Here is a 21,920-nt window from a genome sequence, read left to right on the forward strand (position 1 = left end):
ATTCAATGAGTTCGAACCAGGTATTACTAAAGGTACTTCTTTTCTTAATTTGGCTTCATGTGTGATTCCATAAGACAGCGGGGTAACCATCGATGAAGGAAATGAAATGCCGAACTGTTGCTTTTTACACATTCAACTCAAGGGACGATTTAAAGCCACATTTATTCTTCATCTTATTAAACGGCCCTCCTAGTCAAATAAAGCTGAGGAAATCAGTCGAAATTTCCTTCTACATACACAACTCAGCGACATTTGGTTCGAAGAGGTTCACAATGTAGCGAGCTCTAGCTTGACTCCCCGCAGCAATACCACGTTAAAAACTGACCGTGAGCTTGACCAAAACGGAGGTGACAAAGTTTAGAGAGGGAGGCATGACAGCAGTCACTGATATTTTATACATCGGCAGCTCGCCTCCTACCTACATTAACCAATTGTCGAACCTACGGTTGCTATCCTCCACGAACGGAAGAATTTGACTGTGTACATCACAAAAAGGTGGAGAAAGGCAGTGATGGCCGCGTGAGTAATCAAATCGTTTCATCGCTTATCCCTTGCGGCCGCTCTCAGCTTGTTCAGTCCTAAAATAGCTCTTATCGCTATGGGATGCGCGCCATTTAAAGAATTTTACACTGAACAACATCGAACAATTAAATCGCGTATAAGTTTCCGTCTTCGAAAACGCACTGAACTCTCGTATCCCCTAGCCGATTCAATATTGTTATCCAAGGATCTACCTCACCGCTTTGAGCTCCTAGCAACAGAAGCCCTTAAGTTCAACTTCAGGCACTGGAAGCAAAATTAGTGCAGATTGCTCCGGGTGCGATGAGGGATAACGAGTAGAAAGGGACAAATCGGCTAAACAGATGCGCCGTCGTTCACTTTGCCGCGTATGGGTTTCACCGTAGACTATACGGAACACCGGGTTTTACGAGCCTAGCGATAGATGTGGGCGCTCCAGATGTGGGGCAAATCACGATGGAAGACTTATGTAATCCTTATGACGCAAAGTATTTTAGATGGATCTATATTTCCTATTACTATCAGCTAAGGTAAATTAATGAAATGTGATTGATTATTATTACTGTGATCAGACATACCATTGTTGAATTGAAAAAGGAAAAGTCGAACATAAGTTTGTCCTTTTCGCCAAAATATGCGATTTTTTTGCTTGGTCAGACCAATTCGATCTTTGATTAACCCAAACAAATTGACTTCTCAAGAATCATACTTTTTGGTCATATTCCCCAAGAAAGAGAAAGTTGCGGGAGGAGGTAATGTCGAGTAGATCCTATGCAAAAAGTCAATTGAGATGAATGCATTTCGGGAATAACCGAACAAGAAAAATGTAGCAGCAAATGGATGTATTGTTGTCCGTTCATCTGGGCTGGGTAGCGCGGACAGCTTCGATACGGGTCGGCATTAAGGACGATTGGTATTCGATCGGAGGTAGGATGTGTTGTCCTGGCTTGGCCGGGTTCGCGCGTGGTGTGCAGTCTTCGAGTGGAACTTCGTAACACACTTCTGTAAAGGGTGGTGTCGACGGGGCTGCTGGCTCTGTTTGTGTGTTGGCCATTGCGGCTTGAGGGGAACTTATTGGAAACTGATACGATGATGCTACAAACCCGGATCGGAAAGCAAGGACAAATAAAGCAATACCGTGATTCCTCAGCACTTGTGAAGTATGCTAAGAATCTTTTTACATCCATCTACAGTAGGCATCCTTTATTAGTTATACACACGATACATTAGCTACAACATTCTTTAAAACGTGCGTAGTATAAACGCTCATTTCGTTAAATAGCAAACGCATGAATTTAAATTCTAGTCTGTACCTTTTGTTAATCGCAATACGAGCGTTGATTATATGTTAGAATCAACAATATTTTGAATTGCAAAATCTTTTATTATTTCGAATAGTTTATAAAGCACGCAGGGCGTAGGGCAAATATACAGTAAGAAGAAGGAATATTGTGTAAATCAAAAAATTATCTGCATAGAGCTTCAACAATAATCTACCCAATATTCAACGCAGACCTTTCAATCAAAGCCCTTTGGGATTTTTTTCAGGGATTTGGTCTACAGAGGTTAAACGCATTACCGAGCCCCTATAAACCGATACGTTATACGTTTTATATCAGGAAGCGTATTACATTATGTAACGAGGTACAATTATGTAATGGAAACAATTCCCACTCATTTATTTTTGTTGCTAACTGATGTTCTGTATCTTCACAACATTGTTTTGACACACCGTAATGTATATAATAAGACTCTGTAGCCGAAACCTATGAGAAACCCGATGGAAATCCGTACTAAATTTCATGCAGACGGGTTGTAGGGCAAGACACACGTTGAGGATTCTTGCAGCAATGTATACATAGTGAGATGTGGGCCAATGCACTGTCATGGTAGAAAATTCAGACTTGTTGCATCACGGTTTTGGTCTCTTGCATCTCACAGACTCGCGTAGTCCTCCAAAAACTTCTTGATAGTATTTTTTGGTGACCGTGGAATCTGACGGGATGAATTTATGATGAATGATTCTCAGACGGTCATGAAGAATAGGCTTTGATAGGATTTGGTCTAAACCGGATCCTGCTATTTGTTTCGATCAAAGTTCGTTTTTAAAGCGATACTCGAAAAACTGCTTCTTGGTCTCGTCATTGCAGTCATACGCTCACATCTGGTCATCCGGGACGACGCAGTCATTTAGGATGCTTATCTGTCCGACATTCAGCTGATTTAAGCATAACCTTCCCCATAAACCATTTGACGTCAAACGAGCGTCAAAATAGGCCTACATGAGCAAACTGAGGTCTATATTTGTTCTGCTATCATTCCTGTAGAGATTTAGCGGTTGGCAAGCACGAATTATTCCACTCTTTGGACGTTTTTATCTGTAATCACTGTTTCGATCAATATTTGGGAAAAATCGCAAAACGCTTAATATATATACTTATTCAGCTTCACCGGAGAACTTGAGATTATACTAGATTGGTACCTCCTGCGTGTAGTAGAACGTCTGTCCTTTTGGTCGAAATGAAAGTGACCATCACACCCAATCATCTCGTGACGCGAACACTCAGGCGACTTATCAGATTCAAAAGACTTTAAAACCGTCATGATATTTTTGCTTCATTCTACATAATGTTTAACTCTGAACAAGCACAGAGTAACATAACACGTTAAATAATTTAATTTTAAAAATTTTCGACATAATTTGAATGACTTTTTGAAAAGTAAGAAATAGTCTAGCAATCATTATGTTTTCGCGAGGGTAGTTCTCCTGATTTATATCAATATATTCACGACTAAATCTATATGCCTTACCTATCTAAATAGTCCTTTCTAAAAACCCTTTTTAGTTCCTTCTTAAAACCGAAAATCTTTAGCATATTAAAATATAATTACAAAATGATACAAACATTTATTTCTGGTGAATAAAGAAAGTTATTGCCCTAAACATTGGTCCTTACACGTATTTTATACTATATCGCGCCTATAGATTCTAGTGCCTTATCGTCTACGTTGCGCATGTCTTCCGTCCATCGCTCCTAACTCGTTTTTCGGTTCAAGATGAGATCTGCTCACGCTATCACTGAGATATATGCTGAATAAGACAGGCAATGTGGACGTCGTGTCCTTCATTAGACAGCTCTAAAGTATGGTTTGATTTTGTCCTGTTAGGAGACTTTCACTTGTCTAACGTATATGCGTATAAGGCAGAAACTCCAGTCTATCTTAATATGGGTATGCTTCCTTGTTGCCCTTTTATTCTTGGTCTTCTTGTTTCTCGTATGATTTCGAGCCCTACTAGCTCTTTGCTCGTTTCTATTCCGATCCTATAATTTCTGAGGACGCGGAAAAAAGCAGATTGGCCTTACGTGTCTGATAGACGTGTACCTGACACCAACCGCAATTCAGTTTGCAGACCATTTATGGATGGTGATGGCGGTATTAGCTGCAGTGGGGGATAGTAAGATGACGATAAGCAGGTGTTACAGCAGGTCGAGATCGCTTGCCACAAGCGTAGTGGAGTGGATTGGGTGCTCGAGTGGATACGAACTGGCTGTGCAGAACAGATTAGCCGAAAAGGTTGCCGTCGTCTAGTAAGCACGAGTTGTCAACAGTTGCTCAGAGATGGGAGAAGCTATTGTGAATAAGGTAATTGGAATAGGGAAAGTAAGAAGTGATGGGATATATAGGTACTTTACTTCAGGCACCCTTTATGTCTCTTTTGCTGAACGAAACCCAGTTTAAGTCTGCGGAATTCCACATCGCAGTCACTCCACTATCACTTCCGCCACGAATAGGCCGTGCTGCTACGCGGATGTCATTTGTGCATCTAAGAGGTATGAGCGTGGGCGAGTATGCGTTAGTCAGATGAGAAAAGAGTCTCGAGGGGCTATCCCGACCAACCTCACGCAGACAGAACAAGTTTGTGTGTACTGCGAATGCCGAATTTCCTTCCTTATAGCTCAACAGCTAAGAAAAAAGCAGCGTATATACCCTATGATATTTACATGAAACTAGCGTTAGAGGCGCCAAGATGTTAACGTCTGAAACGTCTGTGGCAAGAGAGGGGTAGGCGCCCCGAAAACAGATGATGAGACAGCAGATGACACAAGATAAGGCGAAAAATGGAAAAGCAGCAAATTTTTTTATCCTTTTGAAGTTGTCTCAGATGTTGGATGATTTCGTAAATGTTATTTTCATTGATATTTTAATTCAGCCAGATATAAGATTTTATATATTCTTAACTGTTGCCTTCACCAATAATGTAGAATATCATTATTGCTCTAAAACCAAGCAAAGCGAAAACTCAAGAAGACAAATACTACACGACAATCTATTGTATGTTCCTTTAAATAGTATGTATAATAATGCAGTGTACAAACTACAAAGCTATCATACGTACGGACTGACATTGTAGTCAGTTTTTCTAAGGAACACTGAATTTTCCATATTCGTTACGTCAGTGACGCGTGCATCAAAATTTAAAGGAAGACAAAGTTATCATTATGGGACGCGGCGCTGCACATATTTGTTTTTGTACAGTGCCTATGGGAAGCACTCTCTGTCTAGCATATAGATGCAACACTGCTAACATGCAAGCTCCCATTCAACGTAATCAGCCATTTACCACAACCTAAAGTTTTGTTATACACACGATAATTACGCAATCAGGCTATACATTTATTAACCACTTCAGGGTTCTAAGACATTCATATTAAGTGATGATGAAAAACTTTCTCAAATAGCTTGAAAATCAACATAAATACATATTCAAGCTACATATATCGCCTAACCTTGTATAAATGGCTTTCTTTCTTCATAAAAAAAATTTGTACTTAAACGTAGCTGGCAGAACTTGAAACAGCAACCCCTGGCCCTTTTCAACCAAGGCTTTCGTGCCGATTCAGTCCTGTATAACACTCACAGACTTTATTAAAATTGATTTGTCTTTGATAAGCCAGTGTTAACCATTTTCTGACACACCTCTCTATGACAGGGACCTAAGGATACAATTAACAATAAACCGTTTGATACACGCAACTTACTTTTACGCCGCCAGAGTAAGGCTTAAACATCTTTTGAGTACCGGTGTCACAAGCGAGTAGCGAAAGCACGGCTGCAAAACACTTTTGTAATAATTGCGATCTCTAATTGCGATATTACATTTTACAGAAAAAAATTCGATTTTATGAATCACTGAACTGCCGTTCAGCAGTTCACATATATTATATATAATGGCTAATGCCGTTTCTCCAACAATCTATCTAACAAACATCGGCTATTCACGCTTGCATTATTTTAACATGTAATTTTTAAAAAAGTGTTCCCATCGAAAAGTATAAAGTAATTTTCTTTCAGGACTTTTTGGAAACTTTTAAGGTGCCTTATTCTATTATATGACGTAGAATTTGTCGTTTCCATATACCATTATATCTCTTTACTAGGTTTTTAGCTCAATCCTTGCAAATATAAGCTCACTTTTCTATGGATCCACCACAAGAGAGAAAAGCTCTGTCGCCTTGAAAAGCTAGCGCTTGCCCTGCATGGAACAGGGAAGCGTGCACGGGAGGCATATAAAGTTGGCTGCGGCGCGCTATCTCAATGTTGCACTGAGAGTACAGCTGTTGTTGTGTTGCTCTTATCAACTAGAGACTGTCCCCCAGCGATGTCTGACGGCTTTTGTTGAATCTGGGTGGGACTTACCCGCAGACTGTGAAAGATACCAGAGGTTACATTTATTAAACAAACTGCTCGCCAAAGGTTTGAATTTATCGGGCAACGTCATTATGATATTTACTTGTAACACGGCTTCCAATAGTTAGGTCATATGTTGTATATGGCAATGCATTTGAGATAAATATGAAGCTATATATTATCGCATACAACTGTTTCAAGTGATCAAGAAAACGACGTCTATTTTATGAACCACTATAGCAAAAGAAAGGATCGATAATTTGAAAAAAAGATGAATACCAGTACCCAGTCAATTTCGTGTAAATTCCTATCTGGCATTCGCAAAGAGCGCCCTTAACAGATGTATCTCCAACGCATAGTTCCCGTGAGGATAATATTTTAATATTACTTAGATTTCAAAAAGAAGCTTGCGTCGCGCGAACCATATGGTACCGCGCTCATTATGCACATATGGAGATCCACGATCACAACTTTCAATAAATGTGAGATAGGGCTTCTCTACGATGAATCAGAAGGTTCGCGAATAATTTGTAGGAGGTTGGTTATTAATCCATGAAGGTTCTTTATGGCACAGCAGCAGCATCGAACGAAATAATTCAATTTTAGTTGGCAAGTCCTTTGAGCGAATGTTGTGGCTAAGGCCAGCAGCCGATTTTCATTAAAGTTTGCCAGTCACCTTTTTTAGAAGTTTGAAAAAAAAACTAAGACAGAAAGTAAAAGGAGTTTTTTCATTATCAAAATTGGATGCGTTACTCTACAGAAGACTAGCATCAAGCATACATGAATATATTTTAGAAGGGCAAACATTGCAAAAATACGGCCTTAAAAAACGCATTATTTAACTCGATTGTATAATAAGGCAATAATGATACGAGTAAAAAGTGCATCAAAGACGTAAATAATGCGTAAAATACCTTGATATTGCAAAATGTATATATTGTGACCAGCAGTCGTATTGAGTGTGTTTTTAATGATTATACACATACAGAAATTAGTATTACTGACGCCACTGATCCCTTAATAGCTAATAACGCCGCATACTGAAAAATATATTGAATATCTTTTTGCGTAAGCAAAAAGATCGGTCTTCTAAAAACACCAAAGTGGATTGCTAGGTCTTGTAATTGGAGCAGAACTTAAAGAATTCCACCTGATGATACAACTTTACAAGAAATGACATATGGACCATAACTTAGTGCCTCAGCATTTGTCAAAAACCAACATAAACAAGGTCCACAGGATAAAAATGATTCTTTTGGCCAGGAAAATCGTCTTCACATAATTTATTAGTCTATGCTATGCGCTACTGCTTCAACTACCACTTATCTAGCTCGCTGAAAGTTATCAAAGGACATATCGTAATTAATTTGCGAGATTTTTGGTTTGCGAGATTCGATTTTAAAGACCGAGTTATCCTGATTCCAAGACAACTTCGCTACCCTCCCCTTCACCTCTGTCCTGTCAGCCTCTTGCAGTCATCCTGAACTCAGACTGGAATAACTCAATACTGATAACTGGAATAATAATAAGGTCTTGCAGTTTTGTCGCCAGTGACTTGGTTGTTCGGGTACAGCTCCATTCATCATAGCGAATCACTTTTTTTAATACGGTGAATCTATTACGTTATATCCGTGACCCCCTTTTCTCGGTGCAGTTGCTTTGCTTAATGTTATCCACTTTTTTTTCTGTTGACTAGTTACACCCAACATAATTCACGGCCCCACTACAGTTACCCCACTACAGATACTAACCCTGTTATCCTGCAGTAGTAATCATGTTTTCCTATTACAATATTCCAATAACCTCATTACCTTGTTGTAATTAGCCTGTACTTTCGTCACAATTGTTTTAATTGCTCACGGTGCAATTCATCGTTCCGGTATGGAAGTTGATAGCTTCAAAAAACTAGTCTACTCTTTGAAATTTTTAACATAACACCGCACTAATTTTGCATTATTTGTGAAAAATTTCCGGTTTTGCATGCGGGAAAATATTAAATTAAATTTACAGTGCTTGAAAACTGAACAACTCTTTAATGTAAACCTTTCAAAATTTGTCAACGATTACCGGACAAATCGCTTACAGTCCTGTTTTTTTGGTCTTGCTTGGAATCCTGTTCAAAAATAATATTCACTCTATTTCCAAAGTTAACGGTGCAATGAACTCCAAAACAAGGCTTTACCATCTCACAAAAAATTTGCTTGAAGGGATTATTGCTGAGGGACGATTCCAAACACATAGTGAGACATTCGATTTTACCTGCAATTAGACTGATCCGCAGCTTTTGCATAGAGTTCTTTTTCCTACGATTTTAGTAAGTCTCATTCGTGTCGCCTATTTCCTATTATATGATACTATCAATTTCCTTATTTTTTTATCCCAACTTTTTCCCCTCATCACATTTGACCCGTTATCAGACTTCGTGAATCCAGCTTCCTAAAGAATAACTGACATAGATATTAAGACTCCCAATGTGAACTTAAGTTATACTCCCCCTGTATATTTGAAACTGACCCCTGGCTTTATACGCGGCACCAGTATGAGGCATAACCTAACCTTATTTTTTAGCCTAGTAATTAGCAACCTTTACTGTACTGCTATTTGTTCAATATTTGTCTTATGGGTAAAGGATACATATAGGACATTTTTTTAAATATAGGTTTCCGCAAATTTTGTAAAACGTGGAAAAATTAACAACTTCCAGGTGTTCTTTACACTTATTGAGCAAATAGCTCAAAAGATCATACTTGCTTAAATAACCATTATCCTCTACGGAGGGAAGAAACTATTGCCCAAAGAAACTAATAGGCAAAACTTCATAAGTTGCCTACCCCAGAATAAAACTCTCTTATCCCGTAAAAAAATTGTCCAAAGTGATCATGTTATATGGGAGATCTTAATCACACAGACAGACGCTCAGTTTCAGTAGAATGTGGATAGAATACGTTTTCCAGCAAGCTTCGCTTTGCGCTCACTGGTATATGGTTGCAGGTTTCGTTAATGTAAGACTAAATGTTGAGTGTAAAATCTCGGCGATGGGATTCGGTCATTTTCATAGTGTTTCGGAGTAGATGTAACCCTTGCAGAGTGACACACATCAAGTGTTATTACAGTATGCAAGCTTCCTCTAACTTTCGCTTCGCCTATTTGACAATGATGCAGACAATGAACTAGATCTTGCGGTTCATAGCAGTCAAGTTTTCTGCCGATCTTTTTGATAACCCTTTCTCTTTTTTAACTTTTTTCCTAATAGCAGCTCATCGGAACAAGCTTAGCTTTAAAACGGCTCGTTTTACACACAGACGGACACAGAGTTATGTTTAGTACAATATGCATCGAGAGATAGAAACTCGTGACAGTCAAGGTTTTTAAAGGAATGGGTTGGATTGATTAGTACATTTACGAAAAATTCAATAAGTCTGGCAGTACATCATTTTCCATAAAAATTATAATGGCGTTATTTGGCTCACTTTTTTTACTGTGAATTGATTCTTCTGAGAAATAGCCAGCACGTGATTTCGCTCCCATGGGCTCGTTTCTTCATTCGAGTGGCTGCTGACATTGAAGCATTATCACATTAGCACATACGGTTAGGACAAATGAAAAAGACTTCCGGGGAAGCTATCAAGTATATGTAGTATATGTTCGAGCGTAGATAACTTTCCAATGAAAAAGAGAAACCGAGATTTTCAGTTATGCGGTAACTTCTATCTTTAGCAGCGTTCTTTGGCGACTATGAAAAAAGTTAAGCTAACAGATTGAATTTTACTGATTTTAGTTGAAAGCGTCGAAAGATCGTTCTCTGTTTTCAGTAGGAATTCAGTGGTTAAGAAAGTTATTTGGGCATAGACCATTTTAAATTTCTACATAAAGTCTCGGCTCAATTTATACCGTTATAGACGTTCATTCCATTTAAAAAACGTTGTATGTACTGTTGTACTGGCGTTCGCACTTGTTTGATGATCAATTACTCCCAGAAACAGAACAAAAGCAAAAAAAGCTTTCGAAACAGTATTTTTCTCTATTATATTTGTTTTAGCCTTAGGCTATATTTTTTTCAAGAGTCAGGAACGATTCAGTAGGAATATATGTTACTCCATACGCAATGACATTAGTCGATTGTAGTCGCAGACTTTCATGTAGTTGAAAATTAATACGCCTTATAACTGTACGTGGCATATTACAGTACGAGATTAACAATGTATAAATGTTTTACTTTGTTGTTTATTTCAACATTCTGGGATCAGCTCCGAAGAAGCACAAAAGATCTCTTTATTTTTTGGACTCCCTTACGTGTGTGGGTTCAGCATTATATAGAAGTCTAATATGCATCTTCTATCTCGATGACATAGAATGGAGAGAACTAAACGTCTTACTTCAAAATGCGAAATGTGATAATTTTTGGATTAGATTATCAAGACTAAAGAAATCTAACCTACATATTTCTTACCGGAAGACATATAAGCTAAAATTGTACAAAAGATGACATTTAGCGTTGTGCTCTATTGTAAGCTCAATCTGTTACTATTCTCTAAAAGTTTCCAGAAACTCACCAAATTATTATGGCCGAAGCATTCCTAATTCGTGCAATTATGGTCTTAATCCTATTTGTAAATAGGTGACTCCTGTCGAAATTTATTTTTCAAGAAATTATTTGTTCTCACAGTACAAAAAGAAGTAAGTGTATCAACTGGAACATAGAAACGCAGGAAGCAGCTCCCCAATGCAACTTTCCAACTCAAAACTCATTGCGCTACTGCTAAATTACGACGGACGTCAAATGTTGTTCTCTCTGAAAGATTCTCGAAAAACCATATCTAATAACATCTAGTACTTGCCAGCCTATTTCATGATGCCGTTCATATCTGCATTACGTACCACCATCTATGTCATAATTATTACTACCATTAGCGCAATACTGCTTTCATATTTGTTTCACTCTTACAATATCATATATTTTCGAATTATGAGCTTTATTTTTCTCTTTTTTTTCATTTGTAGATCCTAATGTTTTTTTTTTATATATCGTCAAATCAAATATAAAATATATATTTTATATTTGATTTGACGATATCAGCTTTATTATTTAATTTTTGATGTCAAATTCTACTTTTGACAACACTATCATTCTCATTCCATTTAAAATGTTAGATTTTAATATTCACACTATTCAACCTGTCTGAGTAGATCTGGAGCTTTAAAGTCCTTGATTTAAGTCTAAAGAAGTTTCCTTCCATTTAATATGGCTTTACAAGCTCAATACTCTCCAATCAGTTTTATCATACTAATCATATATATTGTTTCTCTTGCTTATTTTCTCCGTTGGGTATGCTTTATCTTCAGTCATGCCCCCTGTAGGTAATTTAACGTCTAATATTTTGATGTTAGTATCCCGTGCCATCAGTGTCTTCAGTATCTTTGCTCGTGCCTTCTCCCATTAAGAACGAGATCTGCCGAAATCCGCTTTTAAAAATTGCGTAGCGCAGACGTGCGCTTACTAGGCCGCAATACTGTACGCTGGCTAATTGTACGTTCCAAAGGAGTTAGAACTGTAATCACTAGCACAATCAGTAACAAACGTTCTTTGAAGCATTAGGTTGCCTTATTGAGGACTACGTTAGTCAAAGACCACTAAAAATGTATGTGCGTCAAAAAGGAATATGTATATAAGATTTTTGACAAACTAAATCAAAGACGTAGACAACTCGTTTACTCTATGAACTTGTAGGACAGTGAGTTGGATCAGATTTATAACGAATATTTCTTTCGGCAAGCGATTTCCGTATGCTTGACTTAAATATTATAGATAAAACTTTTTTGTACGAGTTTTTTACGACTCGTATGTTTAACGAACTGCTCTATGTTTATATCTATAAGAGCTCTCATAGTAGCCTAGAGCAAACTCCACACTTATCAAAAATAAAGGTCAACTGCTCTAGTTGGAACACAATTTTTGCACTTTGACTAAACCTGGATATATTAATCTGAGTCAGTTTACTAATTATAAATTGCGTTACACGAAGAAAAACTTATTTGCAAATAAAGTTGCCACCTGAGCATGTAAAATACTTTGGGTATAATCGTTGAGCACTAAGGGCAAAGCTTCATCAACTCAAGCGCCTATCAAAATCAGCTATTCAGGCTTAGTAAAACAACCGGATCTTCAGACATGGTTTGAACAAATGGCGAGAAAGTATTTTTTAGATCCAAGATAAGAACCGTACGTTCATTTTGGTTTGTCTATTTATGCATTATGAGCGTGATTAATATTACTGTACAAATTATTGGAAAAAGTGGAAATCCGCACCGACCAAGACCAAACAATCTGATTTTTTGGTTTACCAAATATTTTATAGAAGAATACCGTCATAGAATTTACAAGTTTAGTATGGGAATATAAAGCAAACCATAGACACAGGAAATTGTAATCTGTGTTGTCGCTAAGCTAAATTATGCTTAATACGCGCGATACTCTTGCCTAGATTCACATAAACTAAGACGGCTATTGGCTAAACAAATTTAAAAAAAAACAAACTGGGACAAGCTCTTGTATAGCCTTGACTTGTTCATATATTTGACAGAGAACAGGGCAGAGTTGGTAAGCTTTTAGTTTCTATAACACATTATCAATCCATATCCATATCAATACATAATCTCATGAGATCCGTAGGGTACTGCATACGTGGCTATAACATGTGCACCAGCAAAATGACATCTTCTTACGGGAACTTAGAAAGAGCAAACCTTTGCTTGGTCACGTTAGGATTCCAAATGGTTATATGCAATCATAACCAAAATAAATGTTGAATTCTTAGAACGGCTTTAGTGTTCTGTTATTAAGATCAACTTTTGGTCCGTATTTCCTCGCGCATATCTGAGAAACCGGTTTTATTGGTCCATATATGTCCGCTTTTGCTGTGGCTCAACTTACATGTACCTTAATACTTATAGAAATACAGCCTTAATCTCTGAACTAGCTCCTCACTGTGTCTCCTGGAGAAATCGAATTTTCAACACAGGCACTGTGCCTACCTTGCCTGTGTTAGCTTGACTGTAGTTTCAAGATTGTCTTTCTCTCTTATAGTCTTTATCCAAAATGGTTCTGTATACGATGGCGCATTCAAGATATAGATAAAGTCGATAAATGTGAAATGCAGGAAACCACTAGAGCGAAAAAAATGGGATGGAAAAAGATGCACAAGCAAGGTGGCAGATGGCACTTGCTTGGTAAGGGCGAGCTCTGAGTGTAAGTTAGGAACGGCACACTGATGTCCTCATGCAAGAGTGAATGACAGCCGACAGAAGAAGAATAATGGGGCTCGTGGGCGATACTTGTGGCCCTGATATGCTTTTAGAGATGATGGTATGAACATTGCTTTGAAGGAAACGAGAAGCAATGTTACTTTGCGAGAATACTGCTAACAGAGACGAGCCTAAGCTTACAATCTATGGAAGCACTCAAAAGAGCTGTTAAAAATTCATCGTTATTAGTCATTATTTGATTAAGCTTCTCTTACTGGTAGAGCGACATGTCACTTGATTAGATCATTTTACCCAAACTGCAGTGAGTCCGTATCGAAGTTGCATACTATCGAATTGCCACACGAAGTCAGCAGAACATAAAAGCAAGATGCAATATAACATTCACTTTCTGTAAAACATTGGTAAGAATCTCTTCTCCAATAGTGCCTAATTTCTGTCTCTATCTAATAAGGAGGTCCTGCAACAAATTAATTCAATCCAGATCAAAGATACTTAGGTGATTTCCAATTTGACGACAAGAGAAAGATCCACAACAGCTTACCTAAACCTGCGAGAACAGCATCAGGGAGTGGGCTTCGTTTGCCTAAATGAGCTTGGTCAGCAATGAGCTACGCGTCAGCACATCGGCACTGGCGAGGGTTTCTGCTAGACCGAAGACATTGGAAAAAGCGTCGGGAGTTATTTATTATCGACGCACCTCGGTCCCGCATTGCTGTTGGTGTCCTCAGAAGAACGGCCTTCGACGAACCAATTGCCGTTCAGACAGCCATAGAAGACATATTGAAAACGGATGCGGTCCTCCCCCATTCGTCCTCGGTGGCTCCTCGACGTCTGATCTCACTGAGTTGCGGATATAAAGCCGTTATGTGGCTGTCATGTGGCCGTCACGCCAAAAGAGAAAACTCACGATTATTGAACACTTAACAAATATAGACGACATTTCTATCAATGCTACCGTCTACTGGAAATGAAAGCATCATCGGTTCATAAACAACTCGTTTAATTCAACATCGCGATTAAACAAGTGATATTGCGCAGTTAATTACGTGTCAGTAATTTTAGTTTCTACGTATTTTCGCAATGTAGTTAAGTTTACATTTTAATCTTCACACAAAACTTATTATGATTTTTTACACCACAATACAGTACACAAAAGACATAGTAGTTTATTAACTATATGTAATTATTAAAACTGATTATTTTTAAGCAGAACGAATTCAGAACCATATCTTCTAGAGCTGAACGGAATACACGTACATATCACCGTTTCTCCTGTTTACAAAAATGAATTACGCTGGTTGAAATAATACTTATGTGAAACCTCCTAACTAGACCCTGAGTATGACGCAAATTACCTGTTACGATCTTGATAGTAAGACCCATTTTATTGTTCGAAATTTCTATGAGAAAGAGAGAAAAGAACAATAGAATCTTTTTAGCCTTATTTCTTCGAACCTATTCAAAAAGAGCTGTGTTGTTTATCGTCTGTCCTATTAATATAAATACCTCCATCGATCTTTGAAAATCTGCCAAAACCAATTCAAGTGTGTCTCTATTCACACTAGGGGATCAAAATGTGTGTCCTTTTGATTTTTTTTGTGCCATATTTTCTTCATTCGAATAAATGTTTCGAAATTTGAAGCTGGTCATGCCGTTGACGATTGCCTGAAACATGTTTTCAGACAAACTCATACAGATTTTGTTTACCTGCCTGCAGTGTGTTAGGTCCAAATGCATGAGGAACAGAAAATGCTAATGGAGAAACCCACACCTTGTGTTTACGACACGTCAATTACTCTTAAAGTTAACTGATACGTCATTTTTCTAAAAGGTGTATACAAAGTTCACGGGACCAGCCACTATGTTGTAGACAGGTTAAAGGTCAATGTTGTATTGACGAAGCAGACAAACAATAGTTATTTTCGGCTATTTCAAAAAGTGAATGTTGACAAATATGCTCATAATAATGAGCATATTTGCCAATACGTACGTTGAGAGCTCAGCGTTTTCTTGCATCATCTTAATGGCTTGCTGAGTCTTGTTAATGTTTCTTCCCATTATACGTCCCATTGATGTTCTTAGGGTTTGTATAAAAATTGATAAATTACCATGTAATGCATAAAATATATATGTTAAAAATATCATAATATTAACTTCGTCAAAATATTTTTGTTTCCTATTATTTGCTTCTATTACTCTAAGACTTTGAGGAAGATAAAATTTGATTTCGATTCACGTCAGTCCCGCAAGAGTAATACTTATATCTGTGTGAAAATGATGTCATCTCTTGGTTTCCCCTTACTTTTTCGACATAGGGATAGCAATATTACATGCATGTTATTTTGTCAAACTGCATTATCGTGTGCCAAGTTACATGGCGAGTGTCGAATCGTGATTGACTGTTTTCGGCTTAACTTGGCCACACCGCCGGAGATACGTATTTGGAACCCGGCTGAAGACTGTACGAACCGCTCTGCGAGTCGTTTTCCCTGCCTGGTTTTTCTAGTGGCTATCTACCAACGAGACTGTTCCAACGAGAGGCTTCTCCTTTTCCTTTTTTCTTTCTCGCACATCTTTAGATTCCCCTAATTTTCAGGGTGATTCCTAACTCACCCTGACTGAGCTTGCCACCGGTTCTACTCCTTTAGCAGTTTTGCGCTTTTGCCCTTCGGTCCAACCATGTCCCTGTTCTCTCCGACCTATCCACTCGCCTTTTTGTAGTTCTTTTTTATCTGCTTCGTTCATAATCATTAAATCTCTCCCATTTGTTAATTGCTTTTTTCAGTCTTTTTTGGGCAGAGGACAGGAATAATAGCGTTTCATCGCTCTAATATGCCCTGCTCACTAAAAAATCGCCACATGATTCCGTACATCTGCCATCACTGAATGAAATGGAGATATTTTTTTCGACATCTGCAAGTCGCTTGGAATTAATGTTTCATGTGCGATAAATTACAAATCGGCATTCTGAGATAAGTAATATCTAATTAGATACCGAAGCTTTCACTTGGAACTGTTAAAGCTATTTCGTCTTTGCAATATTTCCATTAAAAATTTAAATTTATGTAGATATTTTTAGAAATATAAAAACCCAATAAAAGTCAATACACTATCTGATACTCAGATCTATCTATACGACATTAAAGTTTATTTGACAGTTTTTGTTCTTATGTAGGCACTTTAGAAACACAAGACGGTTAGACGGGGTGGCGGTCGAACAGGATTAAAAGCCACATCGACGTTGGACGTGGAACCATGGTGCTGCATTTTCGAGTAAGCCGTAATGTACGAACAAGAAGAGTGACAATGTCGACCAGGAAAAACACGACAACGAGCGGAGAAAGATATAGTGAGAGATTCGGACAATTTTGAATGAAGCTGCAAAACAGATGGCGCCATGGCCATCGCTCTGAGCGCCGATGCTCCCGTACTAGTGAAAATCTCGCAGCAGTAGCAGCACACCAAACATGGTAGTGGAGTAAAAGGGAAGTGGAGGGGATTATTTTAATTTCTCTCACTTGAGTGAACTGAGGGGCTAAGACGGAACGACGACGATGATAACAGCAGCGGAGCCGGAAAAATAAGAGGAAAAGAAAAGTGTCTGTATATGTATGAAGGATACGAAAAGATGGGGAAGAGAGAAAATAAAGAAAATAGAGATTGACCCTTATTCTTGTTTTTTCCTGGTCGCAACGGTAGAAGTTGAAGCAACTGGTGGAGTTGGAGGGGGAATAGTGGGATCTTACCTCGTTCGTCGTCAAGCTGGCGGAGGGAAATAGCCGTCGTAGACCACGTCCTGTTCTTTGTTCATATGCTACTGACGGTCCGTTTGTCCGGCGTTCAGTTAACCGAATAAGCACCGCGACCATTGCACGCATGACTGCGTCGGTACGTCTGCAGCTAGCACCGGAGAGACGGACTAACTAATTCCTTATATTCTCGTATGGTTACTGGGTGACCGTGCTCTACTCGTAAGAATGATATAGATGGCTGTCTGTGTGTCGATATGTACATCCATGGAGAATATATTTTTTTGTACATGGCCACATAACGGAGCTTATAGGTGCCGTTTTTAATGTGTGCTGCCATCAGCGGTTTCACCCACAAAAACAGATATTGCCATAATGCAGAGGCGCTCTCTGACTTGTGAAGAGGGATTTGTGGATAATAACGATAACTCAATCTTACTTGCTACGCATGCGCTGGAAGTAAAAGTAAAAAAACGGATTTTTGGACTGCTAAAGAAACCGTGTCTGAATGAACGTGTAGTTTTCATGAGTATTGAGCATATAGGGACGTCATTCCTAACATTCCTCATCTGATTTTTGCCGGAAAATGCGTTTCATAAAAAATGAAATACGCAAGGTCACACATTACGAGATAAAGACGGATTTTATAAAGTAATTAGCTGTGGTTTGCGTTTCCCATTTCTTTTAAGCTTAAACTATGGAAGAGTGGAATTTTTCGGCATCTGCCAGGTTCATGTCAAATAACTCAATCACCAGGGTATGAACAACCTTTTTAAAGATTTTTTACTTTAGGAAGACGCAATATTAAACCTTGTGCACCAAAAGAGTAAACTGCTGTGTTATAGCTGCGTCAGAGATGAAGGTGACTCGCTTCTACCGTGTAATCGTAAATTAAGTTCGCCCAAATGGTTATTAATAAACTGGAATCCTTGCTTCGTTAATGATAAGAATGATTGGTTCTTTACAGTCAGACGCATGTTAGAGAACCTTGTCAGTTTCTATTTTTAGCTTAATAGATCGAACGTGCTGTTACAGTGAGCTTGTCTGACACGTGAAGTACCGTCCATCTCTCAATTACGAAACATCTACTACACAGTTTCTAAGATATATGACAGCTCTTACGAACACCGTACAAGAGTAACGTCCGTTGCTCAAGGTAAAAGGGTCACCCTAGGCGGTCGTCGTTTCGGAGAACTCATTACAAATGCATAATGATAATGATACTATCTACGAATTTACTTATTTGCGAAAGCTTGATGAATGCGTTTTTTACGAGACTTGACCGCAGAACTTAGGAATCCGACTCCCCGACGTTACGAAAAGTGTTTTACGGTCAAAATTAGCGCATACGTATAATTAAAATGTGATCATGCTTGCAGCTCCATTTCGTCAGCTGTTGAAGAGCAGTTACATCAAATCAAACAATTATAAAGTTATTAGTACTGAATAGGACAGACCCGATAATTTTTTACTGATGTCGTTCGCGTGCGTGTGACTCATTAATCTGCCTTTAGTGTACTATGTATAATGTTGTTGTTTTGCTTTATCCAGTGAAACGACACAAGATTCCCTTATCCAGCTTTTTAGATACACTCGTTTCCTTAGCTTCAATTTTGAAAACACGCAGAAACAGGTCGTGCACAAAGAGATCTCTCAGGAATAGAACGCATAAGGAGCATATCTCCATTGAGAAGTCTGCTGAAAGCAAGTCATTGAAGGTGAACGTGCAAGACTAAACTAAGAACAAGCGTATGGTCTTTTTTAAGGTTTGGTACTTACCCACTATGCTTAACTGTTTATTGAAAACGTCAACTGAAGTACCATGCTATGGTTGGGCGTAAGCTCGCCGTATTTTGTCGTAACGCTTTGCGGTGTGTTTATGTATGTATATGGACTGAGGACATGAGTTGCATGACAGCTGTACGAAACTCTTCCGTGATTTCCTTAGTCACGGTGTCTATAAACACACAGTGGATAACAGTTAAAGGCAAACGTAAGCCCTCCCAGGCGAACGCTGCTTGACCTGGTTTGCATCTTTTTCAATATTTCCTGAGAATTCTACTCAAACAATTGTGTGTTGTCTTGACCTTTTCCCTAGTTCCCGTTTATTCCAGATAGCGCTTTGACTCCTCTCTAAAGAAGTCAAGGCGCTATCTGGAACTTCATGACCCTCTGTGCATGCCGCCCTGGCTGTCGTTAATTGTGCGATTCTTATTGAGCGAATTTGTTGAACCTGCTAACCTTTGTCGCCGACACTAAAGTAGCCTTTGAGTAGTCAACTTAGGCATTTACTAGTAAACAGAACAATGGAGTGTCCGTACACGGAAGGGTCAGCTTCACAGCCCTTCCTGCGATAGATTGCGAAATATTTGAACTTCTTGCCAGCTTGCTGACTATAGTTTACCAATCGGCGCGTTTAGATCGCTAGTGGGTGGAATGATGAAGCTGTACTAGATGAAGCCAAAGGGTTATAAGCATTTTGTTTTGTCAATCCATGTAATCACATTTCAAAATTCTTCAAATCACTGTAATTCAATAATACTTAGACAAGTGATTTAATGCATTATGTATAAGTATGTAATCTATAATTATAATAATTTCAACAACCAATGCAACGAGCGATGAAGATGAGCTTACCCTGGTGTTAGTCAGAATGCTATTTGTCTTATTATTCGATTGTATGTACGATCCTGAATTAATGTTGTGCGATTCCTACTTCCATTGGTTAATTCGAAGACAGGGAGTAGGAAAAAATGTGTGTAGTCTAAACAGATGTGTTAATTAAGTAAACTTACATTGAAGTATATACGTGAAAGAAAAGAAAGCTATGTAGTACTATTTGATGTACCCGTGAATGCAGTTACGTATGAAAGCACAACCACCTCCCCAAAAAAAAATAGTTCGTGGTTCAGTTCTGATACGTGCTCCAAAATAGAGCTACCTCTTTGCACGTCTAATAATAGTATCTGCATATTCAGTCATATATGGCTTCCTGTCGTCATCCATACACGCACAGCTTGTATTTAAATGCACCAGCACTAATCAATGCTAAAACCAAGAGATGCCTAAGTAAATTAAGTGAGATACACAAGCACATGCGAGACATTTTTATGCATCAAAACACGTTACAGCATCCATATCTAATTTGGCTAATTTTGCGCTTACCATATCATGGATGATATCTTATTTTTCCTTTTTGGTCCCATATAACAATCATAAACATATGTCAGCGTAAAATTTCTTTTAATGCCTTTTTTTTTTTTAATAACTAGGTTGCTTTTGTAAACAGTTCTAACTTATAGTATATAGCACCAAGAAGAGCAGGCGTTTGGTGGTAGAGGCTAAATGGACTGTGTACATGTTCTTTATGTGCTCTAACGGCTAGAAATTTCAACTAAAATTTACAAGATAACTTCTTTATACTGGTTGAGTAGTATGTGCCGTCGGTGGAACTAAAATTGGTACACAAAAATCTAAGCTGTGTTTGACGAGGATATACAAACAGAAACTGTGCTAATAAACGAATAATTACAAACTACTGCTATCGTTCTCGCAGTTATAGATCATCAGTGTTGAAATATCATCATTTCCTTCTGTACACGTTTTTAAACTGTAAACTTACTTCTGCTTAAGAGTTAAATAAACAAACAAAAAAAAATGGTTATGTCGATAGACAGAATTTTTGGTATCTTAAAAATGACAAGTGTTTATGACATTCTCGGCTAATGGGTTAAGGGCGAATTTTCTCCCTCAGATATTACACTGACAAGAAAAATATACAGATTAGAATCCTGTTTCCATTGTGAGTGGCGCTATCTTGAGAACAAACACAGCTTTTTCAAGTCGCGACAAATGGGCATGCACATACATTTCAGGGAACTCTCACAAAAAGTACTCCGAGAAGCAGTAGAGACAGTAATTGCTGAGTTTTTTTACACTGTTTTGGAGCTTCTTGAGCACGCTTAATTCGAATGCTCTGAAAAATACTGCAATACTATTCGTTTGTTGGAAGGTTTACCTTGTAATAAACATTTACGCTTTCCTCAGCCTTCCGTTTGACTGTTGGCTGCTAACAACAGGATCGAATTAATAACATGTTATTCAATTCCGATGAAAAACATTACAGTTTCAATTGACAGAATCAAAAAAGCAACATATAACAGAGAGAGCCCATAAACGATGAAACATTAAAGTTAACAGAGGAATGACCAAAGAACTAATGTAAATACGATATGTTTTATGCAAATTTTGCTCCCATCCAACAGCGCCCTTTTAACGAGCAACGTACCTGTCTGCATTAGTCACCCTTGCCTTTGTTGCTTCCTTTAGCTGTAGAAATCGCTGTTACTTCGAGCCATCTTGGAGAACGCTTCCTTCACAGGCATAGCGGGATCTAAGTGTACAATATCATTGCCTCTGGATTATACTTCCACAAAATGTGTAATGTGTTTAGAGTACTATTCTAAAAGGTTTTCTTTGGGTCAAGAAAACGGATGCTGTCTCACTAGATGGGTGCAATTATTTAAATTTACACTTACGGCTTCGCTACTTTTCGGTCTTTTTTTCTGTATTAAGTATCTCCTCTTTTTAAGCAGGATACCTAGACTTTTCCGATTAATGCACCAGCCATTTTCACCGTCAGCACTCTCCAACCATCAACTGCTTGCACTACTGCTCCAAAGTAGAAGACCAGTACGA

General features: G+C 38.3%; 1 long non-coding RNA gene across 2 annotated transcripts; it reads right to left on the bottom strand.

The window, feature by feature from the left end:
- Positions 1 to 5,418: 5,418 nt before the first annotated feature.
- LOC111265344 (uncharacterized) lies at positions 5,419 to 21,907 on the bottom strand. Of its 2 annotated transcripts, none has more exons than XR_002683401.1 (4): positions 21,761 to 21,907; positions 21,511 to 21,615; positions 14,015 to 14,313; positions 5,419 to 6,226 (listed from the first exon to the last, which is right to left on the bottom strand). It is a non-coding gene; the product is annotated as an uncharacterized LOC111265344 (long non-coding RNA). The 2 variants fall into 2 exon arrangements; XR_002683400.1 differs by having other exon boundaries at positions 14,015 to 14,343.
- Between the last annotated feature and the right edge of the window lie 13 nt (positions 21,908 to 21,920).

Source organism: Varroa jacobsoni, unplaced genomic scaffold (genome assembly GCF_002532875.2).
Source record: "Varroa jacobsoni isolate VJ856 unplaced genomic scaffold, vjacob_1.0 scaffold_959, whole genome shotgun sequence".
Taxonomy (NCBI): Eukaryota; Metazoa; Arthropoda; class Arachnida; order Mesostigmata; family Varroidae; genus Varroa; species Varroa jacobsoni.